The 15930-nt window shown below is 43.3% G+C and overlaps 1 protein-coding gene across 2 annotated transcripts in view; it reads left to right on the top strand.

Annotated features, from left to right (window-relative positions):
- Positions 1-2502: 2502 nt before the first annotated feature.
- C5H11orf65 (chromosome 5 C11orf65 homolog) overlaps positions 2503-15930 on the top strand; it is an 83465-nt gene continuing 70037 nt past the window's right edge. The window contains exons 1-2 of one of the 2 annotated variants that reach the window (XM_029602467.1): positions 2503-2753; positions 4499-4602. The gene's annotated coding sequence lies outside the window, so the exon portion shown is untranslated. The remainder of the gene's footprint in view (positions 2754-4498; positions 4603-15930) is intronic. The other variant, XM_029602468.1, reaches the window with a different exon arrangement.

The raw sequence follows: 15930 nt of genomic DNA, 5'->3' as shown, positions 1-15930 counted from the left end.
TATCACCGTGCATCGGAAAATGCCATAGTACCTGTAGTAAAATCTCTCTGTGACTTTCCCTCATTCGGAGTTTAAGACTCCAACTGCATTTCAGCCTTAGGTGAGGGAGATGACCTTACCGAGAGGATGTCTTGCTATTTCACCTTGAATGCCCGTATCTGCTTTGCTGTGTAGGCAGAAATCTCCCCCGGCTCTGGCCTTATCCATCATGCACTTTGACTCTGTATGTGGTGTGCCCTCTGGGAGCAGCAGCCCTTCTTTCTCCACATCCCACCACTGTAGTACCATTTGAAATAGAGAACCTAGGCCTTAAGAGTATCTGATTTTTTTTATTTTTTGCTTCTATGGCTATCCTGCCCCCCTGTACCACAACGTGAGCATTATTCCTATATATACATTTAGCTAACAGTTGAACATATATTTTATTTTTTTCCATTTTTATTTTGCAGAGGTGGGTGGTAGATATGGCAGAGCCCCTGCTCCTATGCCTTCCTCTCAGGACTATACGTTTTGTAACGGCAGGTGCTGCTTCCAGTTGATGCACAAACCTGTATATGCCCTAGGGGTACCTCTTTCCCCCACCCTACACACTGAGCACATGAAATAAGGAGCAAAACCTAGGAGTCTGGCATCAATACCTTATTGTACTGAAATGTGCACTACATAATTTAGTACTATCTTCTCCTGCACTTAATGGATATGTGTTTGACCAGATTTAGTTCAATGGTTCTTCAACCAGGAACTTACTGCTGCCTTGAAATCAGTTAAGACTGCATCAACTTTGTGCTCCCCGATAACACAAAATATTTGTCCATATTGAATGAGTGTATGATTCAATTAGCATTAGAAGATCACTGCATAATAGTAACTTGGCTTTTAGAACAAAGAAATGGGGATCTTATGCCCAGTTCCATAATTTTTTGAAAAAGAAAAGGGAATTTTCTCATTGGGGAGAATCACATTGGGACTCCCAGCACAAGAAGAAGTTTCCCAAGGCCCAAGAGTTAAGAAACACAGATATCTAGCAACACAGCAAGCTGATACAGAAAATAACAGAGTTTTCTAAAAGGCAAGTATTTATAACAGTGATTGAGAAATAGGAGCATAAGACAGTTCCTCTAGGTTTTACTGTATTGGCAGCTGGTCACATAAACATATTTAAAGCCTCACGTCAAGAGGAGAAACTATCAACTTTCATGTGAGGTCAGCTGGAATTGATCATACCAAAAATTGGAAACGATAATTTTAGATTCAATCTTTTAAGATTTTTGCAAAATGTTAGCAATAAGGCTCAATAAAATTAAACCTAAAGTGGTGGGTGAGATGACCAGGTAGGCAAGCCCATGAAAAATTAGAAACATTTTGCAAATAATTCATAAAGCTAAATCTAATAAACGTCTGGCCTTTTGACAAAGTTGACTGGTACTTTATTTACTTGGTATTATCTAAAATAGAGCTTGGACTCAATATTTGGATCTGGCTAGGTAAACTGTGCAATAACTTGAAAGCAAGAATAAAAATAGATGGTAGATAAGAACATATGAATATGCCATACTGGGTCAGACCAAGGGTCCATCAAATCCAGCATCCTGTTTCTAACAGTGGCTAATCCAGGCCATAAGAACCTGGCAAGTACCCAAAAACTGTCTATTCCATGTAACCATTGCTAGTAATAGCGGTGGTTATTATCGAAGTTAACTTAATTAATAGCAGGTAATGGACTTCTCCTCCAAGAACTTATCCAATCCTTTTTTAAGCACAGCTATACTAACTGTACTAACCACATCTTCTGGCAACAAATTCCAGAGTTTAATTGTGCATTGAGTGAAAAAGAACTTTCTCCGATTAGTTTTAAATGTGCCCCATGCTAACTTCATGGAGTGCCCCCTAGTCTTTCTATTATCTGAAAGAGTAAATAACCGATTCACATCTACCCGTTCTAGACCTTTCATGATTTTAAACACCATAAGCATATTTTAAAGAGGTCTTCTACATGTAAAATATTTTTGCCCATAGAAGTGGCCTTTTATAAAATTGCCTACTTGATAAGCGGATAAACTTTATGCCTGGTATCATGATTGCATGTAAGTTTACCTGGGGGGCGGGGTTGGTTAGGGGTTTGCACTTACAGATATACTGTTTGGATTTTTTAAAGTGTGAATATGAATTTTCAAGAAACAATTCCGCGCACATTTTAAAAGATATAATAAGTCTGAGGAGGTAGATTCGGTAGGATCATTTTCAAAGCTGATTTATGTAAGTCTGCTTTGAAGCTTGGCACAAGGCATGTTTTTGCAGGCTTTCTTATGCGAACTGTTACTGCGATAGCTGGCAGGGGACGGGGACCCTTTCCCATTCCATTTCACCATATCAAAGCAAAACATAGAGGAAACCAAAGATTTCAATAGTGAGATCACTAAAGCTAGGCAGCAACGAATCTACTAAGAACAAACAATGTGAAAACTCTGGGCATTCTAATTATGTATTTTCAGCACACTGCTATGCTCCTCCGTTGCTTATAAAACTCTTGATAAAACGTAAATGAAAAAAAGAATTCCTCTTCTGTGACTTTTACAAAAGGGGATCGTGGAGCCACTTGACTAGACAATGCAAGTAGCCTTCATTAGCTGTAGTGTGGGGGGAAGCAGGGTAAGTATCCTTTAGTCCTCTGTGTTGAGAGTTGCTTAGCAACAGAGAAGCGGGAAAGAAGGGAAGCCGAGCCTGCCACAGACTGGTGATCTCTGCCAGAGAAGGTACGTAGAGCAGGTACTGAAGGACTTTGTATCGCCACGGGTCCCAGAAATCAGTGGATTGGGGGGGGGGGGGGGGGAGGTATAGGGCTTCCCCCTCCCGTATTTACATACACGGTCCTCAGCGGCCTTCAGCGCAAGCATCGCGGCCCCTCCCGCACGGGCTTTCTGTGAGAGCCAGGGTTGCCAAGCGTACAATAACTGTTGCATTTGTATGATCATATCAAGGATCGAACGAGCGATCATTTGAAAAAGCCCCAAAACGCACGATAAAATGGAGCTGGCAGGGAGTGAAGCGAGCGACCTGGACTTGTCGCTTGCCCCAGCAGCCCTACGGGGATTGGCCAATTTTGGCCGCGTGCCGAGAGAGGCGCGGGGCCGCGACTGTAGTGGGTTGGACGGTGAGGGAGAGAGTCGAGTGCACGCGCCACTGCATCCCTGCGTGGGGCCACGCGGTGGCCGAGAAGGTGAAAGATTTGTTTCTGACCGGTGATTCATTTAAACCTTTATTTCCTCTGAAATAAATGGCTGCAAGTAGAAAAATAATTGTAAATAAATGACATTTACAATTTGTTTTTATTGTTAGCCATAAACCAATTCTTGATTTATTTTAACAAACGAGAGGATTGCCGTATGGAGCAAAAACATTTCATCCTTCACAGTTTGTTTCTGACCGGTGATTCATTTAAACCTTTATTGCCTCTGAAATAAATGGCTGTAAGTAGAAAAATAATTGTAAATAAATGACATTTACAATTTGTTTTTATTATTAGCCATAAACCAATTCTTGATTTATTTTAACAAACGAGAGGATTGCCGTATGGAGCAAAAACATTTCATCCTTCACAGTTTAGGATTTTTTTTTCCTTTATTTCCTTTATTTTTATAAGTGACAAGAATAACAAACATTTCAAGCATTACAATTCAAAGTGTCACATTTTCTTATTTTCGTTTTTGTACAAACGTTCCAGAAGTACAAAGCATGTAGTACATATGCCGTTGTCCAGCCAAACCCTTATAAGCCGGAAAAACAGCTAAAAATGAATTCCAGAACTAAGCCTACAGCTAAACAGTTCCCCCATCCCCCCTCCCGACCCAGGACATCGGTTCCTAGCAAGCAAAGAATTCAGAGAAACTAGGGCTGTTACACTAAAAGCGGAAAAAAAAAGAAAAACAGACATATTCACATTTTAGCATATGGGCAAATCATTAAGAAGTAAACTCCGTACTGAGGGAGATACAGAACAGAGGTAAGTCTCCCATCGATTCACAAAGTGTGTACAGGGGCAAAACCATTCCACTTTGGTTATATATTTATCCAGTAGACAGGTCTGGTGAATAATATTACGCAATTGCATCAAAGTTGGGGAATCCGTGGTCAACCACTTCTGCAAGATACATTTCTTAGCTAACAAGACCACTAGTCGGAACCACCACCTTGTAGTCGATTTGGCAAAAAAGATGCCTCTACTATCATCCCAGAGAAAAACATTAACATGAAAGGCAAATTGGATGGCACATTGCTGTTGAAGGTAACTATGTACTTTTCCCCAAAATAATCTAACGTTGGGGCAAGACCAAAACTGATGACCCAGGGTACTTCGGGGGCTCCACATACAGTTTAGGATTTTAAAGAAAATTGAGAACAGAAAAATTAGCTCTGCACCAAACCCAGCAGTTTTGCGATCATCTGTGTTCACAGTTCACATTCATTGATTATAATAAACCTTTCCCTCACTTCATTGTAGCCGAGATGATCAGGGAGCTTGGATAACAGCGATCTCCTGACCCAGCCCTCCTCCCAGGCCCACCTCTGCTACAATGTGGAACACTACATACTTTTACCCACAGGGTGAGCAATTTTGAAATACCCAATTTCCATGGGTAAGGCAATGTTTCAGATCTGTTGTTTACAAAGCCCTGGTTTGCTATATGAATTTTTAAGCATTTTCTTGTCTTATCTTGATTGCAAAGCAGATTTTTCCATTTTAGCACTCTTATAATAATTTAGAGATTTCCATATAATCATTTTATGTTTCACATCTGGCTGCACTGGCGAGAATGGATCCTATAGCCGCACTTACAGGACTCATACTGACTGCCTCCGCTTCTCTGCATTGGCTGAGCTGGGGTAGGGGTGGAAGAGTGAGGCAAAGGGAGGGGAATGGAGATCTAGCAGGAAAGATTTGCTATTTTGTTTTGGTTAGCATCATGTAAATTTTCAAGTATTAAATTGGGGTCATTCTAGATAACGGTTTGGGAAGTGCTGTTCTAGCTCCTCAGCTTAGATTGTGGAGCCTGATCCTTCCTGGAATTTATATAATTGCTCAGAAATGCTGCAGGTAAAGAAGTTTCTGTGTGCTAGCTGAGAGACAGAGCGCTAGCAACATGAACAGACTGGCAGCACAGGCCAGGGCTTTCTCTCAGGCCGATGCAATAGTGTACGCTGAGCCTAGCACACAGGTTAACAAGTGCTTGGATGCGCGGTTTGGACGCTCTGGATGCAATAAGGGGATTGGCACGTCCAAACCAGCGAATAGTTATAGCGCTTATCACATGTAAATTCATGTAGATGAGGCTATTAGCTATTACCCCCGATGCAAAAAATCACCGTGCACCCAACATGCACATTTTAACACAGAAAACGCCAGCCCCAGGGTGACGTTAAGTCTTCACTCACTCCGAGCCGTCTGAAAAACACCCCATAAAGCGACAAAAAAGCCCAAAATACTGATTTTTAGTGGTTCCTCCTACTTAGTATCGGCCAATACTAAACAGGAGGAACCACAGGAACAGCATGAAAATTTTTTTTGCCAGCAGTCAGGTTAGGAAAACGGATGCCCATTAATTGAGCGTCTGTTTTCCTAACCCATGGTTGTGAGTGGGTTAGGGAAACAGCTGTTTGTGTATTTTGTATTAAATAGGTAGTCAGAAAGGCAGGCAAAATGTTAAGCGCCACACCATTTTTTATGACGCTTATGGCTAGGGAGACAAGAACACTTAGATTTATATTGAAAGCATAATTTTTTATTGAACGAGATAAGTATTCTTGGGAAATGCTGATGCCATGCCTCTGACAAACAGACCACCAGCATCTCATTGTATACAGGAAGTGATCCTTCTTTTATAGATAACATACAATATTGTGGAAGATTCTAGTGTGTGTGACTGCCTTAGAGAATAATTTACATTGGTTGTCATGTCAACAGCATGATAAGATCATCCCTAGCTACCCCTGAGTATTTCTCCAGGGTGGGGCCCATTTACCATCACTTTTTAGGTAGTCTTTTGTTCTGTTAGAATCTTGCTGATCAAGGTAATTAACACATCTGTAGCTGTGTTTATAGAAACCCCTGAGAAAGATTACCTCTGTAGTGTCCGTATAGCCTTAAGTTCCCACCATTGGCTTCTGCTTTGTGTGACCCTATGATTAGTCATCACCGTATGGAGCCAGCTTGACTGCCTGTACCGATATCCTGGGAATTCTGTAAGTCATGCTCAGCAAGTCACTTTGAGGTCACATCGGCTAAGAGAGCAGAGGATGCTGGGTCGGTTACCGTTCTCCATGTTGGTTTTCTGTTCAGGCACACTCATCAAAAAAGAAGAAATTTGTGTGTTTTGTATTAAATAGGTAGCCAGAAAGGCAAGCAAGAAGTTAGTGTGTTTGTATTTCCCACCCCTCACATACCCCACCTGTAGCTCATCCTTTAATTTATAGGCAGATGACACTTTCACACTGAAAATAAAAATAAAATAATTAATCAGCCTTTTAACTTAAATTCAGAAATTCCCCACACCTTGTCAAGAGTTTAATCATTACCTTGTAAGTCACTATGCTAATACATTTAAAGGACCCTAATTGTACGCAGTCCTACTCCCATGGCAACCTAAAACTTAACTAGTAACTGAACAAATTTAAGATGAAGTCTCAATGCGTGGATGAGACGATGATGCAAGGAAGAGGGATTCAGCTTTGTAAGGAACTGGGGAACCTTTTGGGGAAGGGGGAGTCTCTTCCGAAGGGATGGGCTCCACCTTAACCAGGGTGGAACCAGACTACTGGCGCTAACCTTTAAAAAGAAGATAGAGCAGCTTTTAAACTAGAACAAAGGAGAAAGCCAACAGTCGCTCAGCAGCTCGTGGTTCAGAGAGAGGTATCTTCGAAGGATACTTGTGAAGCATTAGAGTTAGGGCATCCCGACAGTGAGGTTCCAATAATTAGAAAAATAGTCCAAGTGCCTGTAACTAAAAACTCACCTGAGCTATAAAATTCTAATTTATCCCTGTCAACTGAAAAACAGAATGCTAATACAAACAAAAAATACACTTTGAAATGTTTGTATGCTAATATTCCTCCATGATAACCAAGTGAGTGATCCAGCTTGGGAGGCCATTTTGAAGAAACGTTTGATATTCCCCTGATGCAGGCACACAGGAGTGCTGAAACGCTGCAGCATCAGGACACTTATAATATATGGGAGGAATATTCAGGTGCACACTTGGTTACAATGGAGGAATATTGAAGAGGACACTTGGTTATATTGGAGGAGAACATCTGCAGCATGGCAGTATTATGATGGCAATTGCTGATGGAAGGTGAACTGAGACTATTTTTGAAAAGCAAATTGTGAGCCAAGCATTAGGAAAGAGACTCGAATAACATTAGGATGGATGAAATATTGAACAATGAGGCATAGTGGTCAATAGCCAGTATTTCAATCATTGGAGTGTGGAAAATTTTCCTCACTGGCGACATGGTACAAGCTTGTTTATTTATTTATTTATTTTATTTATTTAAGGTTTTTCTATACCAATATTCGTTGTTGGACATCATTAAATGGACAGTTTTCCCAGTGGAAAAAGGTAAACACTGGAGTGCCTCAGGGATCTGTACTTGGACCTGTGCTTTTTAATTTATTTATAAATGATCTGGAAAGAGGTACAATGAGAGAGGTGATCAAATTTGCGGATGACACAAAATTATGCAGAGTAGTTAAATCTCAAGCGGATTGTGATAAATTGCAGGAAGACCTTGCAAGACTGGAAGATTGGGCTTCCAAATGGCAGATGAAATTTAATGTAGACAAGTGCAAAATAACCCTTGCTGTAGTTACACAATGTTAGGTTCTATCTTAGGAGATACCACCCAGGAAAGAGATCTAGGTGTCATAGTGGATAATACATTGAAATCGTCAGCTCAGTGTGCTGTGGCAATCAAAAAAGCAAACAGAATGTTAGGAATTGTTAGGAAGGGAATGGCAAATAAAATGATGGATGTTATAATGCCTCTGTATTGCTCCATGATGAGACTGCATCTTGAATACTTTGTGCAATTTCTGGTTGCTGCATCTCAAAATAGATATAGTTGTACTGGTAAAAGTGCAGAGAAGGGCGACCAAAATGATAAGTGGCATGGAACGGCTGCCTTATGAGATAAGGCTAAGGAAGTTAGGGCTGTTCAGTTTGGAGAAGAGACGACTGACGGGGACTTGATCAAGTTAATGGTAAATCGGTTATTTACTCTCTCAGATAATAGAAAAACTAGGGGGCATTCCATGAAGTTAGCAAGTAGCTCATTTAACACAAATCAAAGAAAATTCTTTTTCACTCGGGGCTGGATTTTAAATGCCCTGCGCGCGCCTATTTTGCATAGGCCACCAGCGCGCGCACAGCCCTGGGATGCGCGTAAGTCCCCGGGCTTCGTAAAAGGGGAGGGGGCGTGTCCGGGGGTCAGGGGGGGCGGTTCGGGGCGGGACCGGGGCATGGCGCCGGCCCAGGGGCGTGGTCGAGGCTTCCGGACTAGCCCCCGAGTCGGGTGATGGCACGCCAGCAGCCCGCTGCTACAAAGCCCTACAGAAAAACTACATACTAGCAGAAATACTGCACCTCAATTACTTTTACCTAATACAGAATAAGGGACTACAAATTAGAAACAGAAACATGCAGACAAATACCAATGGAAAGCCTGACAGAACAAAATACAAATATGTAATGCACACTCCCAAAGATAACATATGCCAGTCACTAACAATTCAAACATTTTTTTTTACCTTTTTGCTATCTGATATTAGTTTTCAAATTGGTTGGTCCCAGGCTTTTTTTTTCCCACCTTCACTTTTTTGGTCTTTTCCCAATTCCTTTTACAGGGTCTCTTTTTTTCTTTCTGTTTCTTCTCTCTCCACCTGTCTTCTTCCCTTCCTCCCTCACACACACACTCAGGCTCTCATTCTCACATGATGTCTCTCTCTCTCACACACACACTCAAGCTCTCATTCTCACACACTGTCTCTCACATACACATTCAGGCTCTCATTCTCACACGCTGTCTCTCACACACACACTCATGCTCTCATTCTCACACACTGTCTCTCTCTCACACACACACTCAAGCTCTCATTCTCACATGCTGTCTCTCTCACACACACACTCAAGCTCTCATTCTCACATGCTGTCTCTCACACACATACACTCAGGCTCTCATTCTCACACGCTGTCCCTCTCACACACACACTCAGGCTCTCATTCTCACACACTGTCTCTCTCTCACACACACACTCAGGCTCTCATTCTCACACACTGACTCTCATACACACACACTCAGGCTCTCATTCTCACACGCTGACTGTCTTTCGCACACACATTAAGGCTCTCGTTCTTTTTTTTTTTAATCTATTTATGCATTTCCAGAAATAAATACAAGACATAAATCTTGAAGGAAAAAGAATAGGAGTTTGAAAACCACAAGTATTACAAGAGAAAAATAAAGTCATCAATATAAAATCATTTCAATTTCCAATCTTAGTCCTCAAACAATGGGGGGCGATCCATTACACAACCCAAGGTTATAATATATTAATTTTTGAGGCAAAGAAAAGATCTATATTTAAGCCGCACAATGGAGAACTAGTTATTAAAGACCCAGGACTGAGAAGTTTCAGGGGGGTTCAACAATTGCAATTTTGTCACTCAGTAATTGGGTCAATTGCAGGGCGGGGGGGGGGGTGGGGAGGAGGTGTTATAAAAAAAACATAAGAATTATCCTGGTACTTGACCAAACATTTACAAGGAAACTTAAGGAAAAAAATACCCCCCACTTGTTGAACCCTAGAACGCATAAGAAGAGATTGCTTTCAGATCTATGTTGAAAGAAAAGTCTCAATAGCCAGTCTTTGTCAGGTTCAAGAGCAAAAGAAACTATAAGCATAGCTGGGACAGCCAATTCAGTATCCGAGGTCTCAAGCAAAGAGATACGTCCACACTAGAACCTTCAGAGGGAACTAAAGGCACTTGAGCACCCCCATTAGCTTCTTCAGATCTCCTTTTAAAAGGTGGAAGATAGTAGATCTTAGAAACCGGAGGAATAGTGCTCTCAGGGACATGTAAAATCTCAAATAAATATCTTCTGAACATCTCTTTTGGAGATATTAAAGGCAGTTTGGGAAAATAAATAAAACTGAGATTTTTATTCCTCACTGTGCTTTCAAAGTTTTCCATTTTTAAAGCAAAATTCAAATGTTCTTTAATAATTGCCTCTTGAGTTAATTTGACAGTTTTCAAGTCAAAACAAATTGACACCAGTGGCTGGCCCAGGTCCGTTGAAGTATTAGCCAATACTTGAACTTGCTTATCCAAATCAATACAGTTTTTAACTAGAGGGGCCAACTGCTGAGAAATAGAACTCCCAGTGTCCACTGTGGCATCCCATTTAGACTCTAGCGAAAAAGAAGAGGGTCTCTTCACAGGCAAGCATGGCTGTAATTGCAAATGTGAGTCACTTGCCACGCCAGCGTCAGATCCTCCATCCCTCCCCAGTCTTTCAGCTCTGGCAAACATTTCACCCGGGTGTCCAGAGACGATCGCAGCACTATCCACTGCAAGGCCTTCCCCACCACTCCCTGCCAAGCTCGCTGCACCGACTTCATCATCCAGCGACAATCCCGATGAAACTCGGGAGGCTCTGACTGCAGCGGGATTCCTGGGCGGGGTTCTCTGATGGGCTCAAGGATGAAAGGGTGCCTGGGGGAGAAGGGAGCTTGAATTCCCCTCACTCTCTGTGTCCAGTGGCTGACTTCCCGGCAACGGCTTGCTGCTGAAGGCATGGGTGTCCATCGGGCCCTCAAGGGGTGCATCGGGTGGGCTGCAGGGAAGGACCCAGTCTTTGGCTTCCTCTTTCTGCCCATTACAGGTAAAAATAAACAAGAGGCAAAGAAATTGAAGAAAAAACGCCCAAGAGAGATCTCACATTGCCGTCTACTGATCGGCCATCTTGCACACCCCCCCCCCCCCAAGGCTCTCATTCCCAGATGCTGTCTCTCTCTCTCACACACACTCAGGTTCTCATTCTCACACGCTGTCTCTCACACACACATGGCTATCACTTTCACATGCTGTCTCTCTCATACATACACATTGGCTCTCTCATCCTGTCTCACTTTCACACAGGCTCTCACTCTCACATTCTCTCACACAAACATAGAGGCGCTCACATACTGTCTCTGTCTCTCACAACATACAGGCTCTCACTCCCAGTCTCTCAACTCACTTTCACACACACACTACAGGGCCTCAGCCTTCCTCTCGCCTTTGGTTCTCCTCTTCGCGGGTCACCACAGGATGAGCTCCACGGTGGCCCCGATCTTCTTGGCTGCTGCGAGATGGGATATGTAGGGGCTCTGCTTTAGGGCCTCGTTTTCTTGGGACATGGCAAGGTGGGATCTGTGGTGGCTGTGCCATAGATCCCGTTCCTCTTCTGTATGCGGGCCGATGCTCCTCTTCCTTCCTGCCTGTGTGGCTCTGGCAACATTTTTCTTACAGGCCACGTAGGCAGGAAGGAGAAGGAGCACCTGGAGGTTTGGGGATCTCTTGTTTTCTTCAGGCCATGGTGGGATGAGTTCCAGCACAGCCCACCAATCTGCATGGGGGTGACAAAAGTTGTGCTCGGCCACGCAAGCACAGAGTTTAGAGGAAACAGTGGATAGCATCCCCCTCCTGGCAGTCACCCGGGGCAGACTGCTGCCTTGCCTCCCCCCCTTAGTAGACCACTGCAAACATGCTGTGAGGGCAGAGCCAATGTACTGTCAGGTAAGATGTGCTGGGACCAATGCATCCTACAATATAAGAATGTCACTGCATGTGTATGTATTCAGAGACTGTGAAATATGATCAACTCTGTAGAGCAAATGAGTGAGTAGTAACTGTCTTGGTAAGAAGCATTGGCCCCCACTAAATTGTAACTTTAGAGAAAGCACCCATGAAATTTATATGTGTAGCAAGCTACTATAAACCATGTTCCTGCCCCCCATGAGCTTATCATGTGTTGGAGGAGCCTTACAATGAGGACCAAGCTGTGTCTGGATCTGAGTGATGTGTTTTGGATCTGCCAGAAAGGTTTTTTTCAACCATGCAGAAACTACAAGCTGCCGCAACCAAGGTGAAGGAATATGAAAATACATCAAACCACTGTAGGCTCTCCTGTGAATGACAAATATTCTGCAAGAACCAGCATCCAGCGCTCATATTGTTAACAAATTAGGAAAAAGACTGTACTGTTTAGCCTGCTCAGAGAACAACACTACATAGCCAGCAGAGGAGGAAGCCACAGGAATGCTGGGAGACCATTTAAGGAAGAAAAGACGCAAATTGCCTGGCTCCATGTGTGCAGGGTGAGGACGGCCAGGAATTGGAGCCAGGAGTCAGAAAGAGAGAAGTGCTTCTGGCAGCTCTGCAATCAGTTCTTCTCCTGAAGAGCTAATTATCAAGAGGGAGAGACAGAAGTCTGAACTCTGAGGAAACAGAAAGACAGACAGCTGTTCTTGCTTCATAGCCGAGCTACATGTAAAATCCCATTGAGGGACAGAGTAGCCAGGAGCTGATAGACCGAGAGACTTCCTTTCCAGAGATATCCAGGCCAAGGAGCACATGGATCACCCTCCTGAGATAAGCAATCTAAACTTTGCACACAGAATATTTTAGCAGAGGAGGGAGAAGGTTTATTTCCTTGCCTTTTGTCCCCAAATTCAGTATCTCATCTTAACTGCTTCAGCCTTTCAGTCAAAGGCAAGCATAAACCCTTGCCACAGCCACATGCGATAGCGCAGGAAAAGAGAAGCTGATGGACCAAGGTCTTTCTATAAGGGTCTAAAACCAGGCCCACATTCTGTTCAGTACCAAGTAAACCATTTGGGGAAGCTCCCTAGGACAGAAAGACCTTTCACACACTGCAGTGCTCATCTATTTAGTTATTCATCTAGCCAGCTCCACCATCCAGAGGGACTCCTCCATTTTCTTGTTTGTTTTTTTTCCCATACAATTTTGTGTTTGGGACAAACTGGTGTCACTCAGGGGTAAAGACAATTTCTGAAAGTTGTGTACTTCACTGCCTTCCCCCCCCCCCCCTAATTTCTGTATTAGTGTTCCTTTTTTTTTTTTTTGCTATCCATATGATTATGTTGGTTGCTCTGACTATCAGGCCATACCCAGTGTTATTTTTGCATTGTTTGATTTAAAATAAGAAAACTGCAAGCTGATATTATTCTTCACTTTACTATCTACATACATAATACTAGTAAAAGGGTTAATTATTGTGTTATTCTGTTGTGCTGATTTTATCTGGTCTGTGGTGGCACAAGTGAGCGATTGTTTGGGAAGGGCACAGAATTGTGGTATCAGGGTGTCCGGGATCCTGTCTCATCCCCCACTCAGGCTACGAACCTGAAGATAAATCATATTAGTGAATATAATATCTCATGTGGTACTCCCAACCCAAAGCATAGGGGTAATTCATAGTCTGGACCTAGAGGGGGCCATATATGCATTAGTTCTTAATTTTACAATCGAGTTGTAGGGAACATTTCCTCCATTGCTTGCCATAGAATGTCTAATTATTCTAATGCGAATACCCGGGAACTTTTAAATTCTGCCAACCCTGAGATGGGCCAGGTTAGGGTAACAGCATGGATTCTCTCTTCCCTCCCTCTCCCCCCAGGAAAAATACTTTCTACTTCATGTACTTTATCAAACAGTAAAAGAGTTTCCAACCTTTGGTATCTCTGGCTTGATTTTTCTGGTTCAGCAGAATTTCTTCTCCTTTGTTTGCCTTGTCTCTTTTCCTTTTTAATTTTCTGTTTCAGTTCTGCCTCTTCCGCCTTTGTTTCTTTCCTTGAGAATTAAATATGTCAGTACTTTCTTTTCCTTGCTGCTTTCCTGCTTTCTCCTCGTATCCTCTTCCTATTCTTCCCGTCTTCTCTCTCCCTCTCCCTCAGTCTCTCCCACATTCCCAGTTTTCTCCCTCCCTCCTTGTTTTATCCTCTCTCCCTCTCCCTCAGTCTCTCCCACATTCCCAGTTTTCTCCCTCCCTCCTTGTTTTATCCTCTCTCCTCTTCACTCACACCTTTTTCTCCCCTCCTCTCCATCTTGGTGTTTGTCCCCTCTCTGCATGAGCTATTCTTCCCACCCATCCTCATGTTCACGTTCGTCCCATCAGTCTCCCGGTCCTTACCCTCCCCTTGCTGAGGTGCTGGCTCCTTTCTTCTTCCTCGCGGCCTTTGCATTTCCCAAACAGCTGATCACTGAACCACAGAGAGGAGCCAGTACCACAGAAGAATCAGCAGCGGGGTTGCAAGCGAGGGTACTGGGGAGGGGGAGAGGGCGTGTCAGTGGCCGGGGTGGAGGGAGGGGGAAATGGGAACCGGGAGCTTTTCAAAACCGAGCCAGGGTAAGGGCCCCATAAAGGAGATCCTGGGTTCTCTCCCTAAAGAGCAAAAGTCCAATTTCTAAACCTGGAGTCTCCAGGTCCAACCCAGAGAGTTCCCATGTATGCTAATTTGCAAAGTATCATGATAGAGAGATAACAAGCAGCTAATCAAGCAAATTGTCCATACATATTGTAACATTTAGAACTGTTAGTGATTCAGTAAACATTCCTGTTCTAAAACCTTACATGCAATTAAGTACTCGTTGATTGTCTTGTAGGGCTTACAGTACTCCCAGTTGCCAACTCCCTAGTCATTAGTCAATCCTTTGCCAGAACACATTACAACGTAAAATAAAAACTATTCAATCTGAACTAGCCTAGGATCAGCAGGGTGGGTGTTAGACACCCAGAGCAGAAACTAAGGAGCAGGCCTAGACAGTGCTAGGCATCCTGAAACTCTGTCTTAGTGACATCACTTCGCTTTGCTAAGAGGGCCCTGGTCATTTGCACTGCTTATATCTCCCTAAAACTGGCCTTGAGGAGCCGCAGCTGGAAGACATGCAGTAAACTTAGACACGTTGATAGGCTACTGATAATAAGAAACGGAAAGAGAAAAGCTAAAACAGATAACACTTGATAGCTGACAAACTGTACGGAAATATTATACCAGCCAGAGATTTGTGGAGGCATCAGTGAATTCCATGTTCATGATTCAGAATAAATCTCATGTATTTTATACATATGTAGTTATATGGTTTTTCTTATAGTACCTGATGCCGTAAGAGGCTTCACTTACCTACTGGCATGTTCTTTCTGTCATGTGTGATGTATATTGTATGCTTTCTGAGATATGAAACTCCAGCATGGGTGCAGTTCAGGTGGGTTAAGGAAGCAAGCAGCTCTGGTAGAGGGTGAGCAAGGCTTAGGTAAAAATACTTCAATCTAGTGCCTAGAGAGAATGAGAGGGAAGCTGAGGTGGAGAGCACTAGAGGGACAGTAGAGGCGTAAGAAGGCTGTTATTGGCTGTGTGGGTAAAGATCTGGGTTACTTTATAATACGCTTCCTTAATGGTTCTTTGAGAACATTTTCAGGCTAATTACTGATCAGACATGGACATTTAAAAGAGATGCAAAGGGGGGTCCATGTTCAAAATTGGCCATGGGACTTGGAAAATAGGTACTGCATCTATTAAGTAGGTACAGCTTGCAGGATATGCCGTGCAATAATTCCACATATAGGGGTAGATTTTAAAAGAAGCGCGATCAGCCTACTTTTGCTTGCGCATCAGACTCAAGCAAAAGTACGCTGGATTTTAGTAGATACGCGCGGAGCCGCGCGTATCCACTAAAATCCTGGATCGGCGCGCGCAAGGCTATCGATTTTGTATAGCCTGCGCGCGCCGAGCCGCGCTGCCTCCCCCCGTTCCCTCCAAGGCCGCGCCGAAATCGGAGCGGCCTCGGAGGGAACTTTCCTTTGCCCTCCCCTCAC

This window comes from Rhinatrema bivittatum, chromosome 5 (genome assembly GCF_901001135.1).
Source record: "Rhinatrema bivittatum chromosome 5, aRhiBiv1.1, whole genome shotgun sequence".
Taxonomy (NCBI): domain Eukaryota; kingdom Metazoa; phylum Chordata; class Amphibia; order Gymnophiona; family Rhinatrematidae; genus Rhinatrema; species Rhinatrema bivittatum.
Note: the sequence above shows the minus strand (reverse complement) of the source record. Positions and strands in the feature narration are given on the sequence as shown.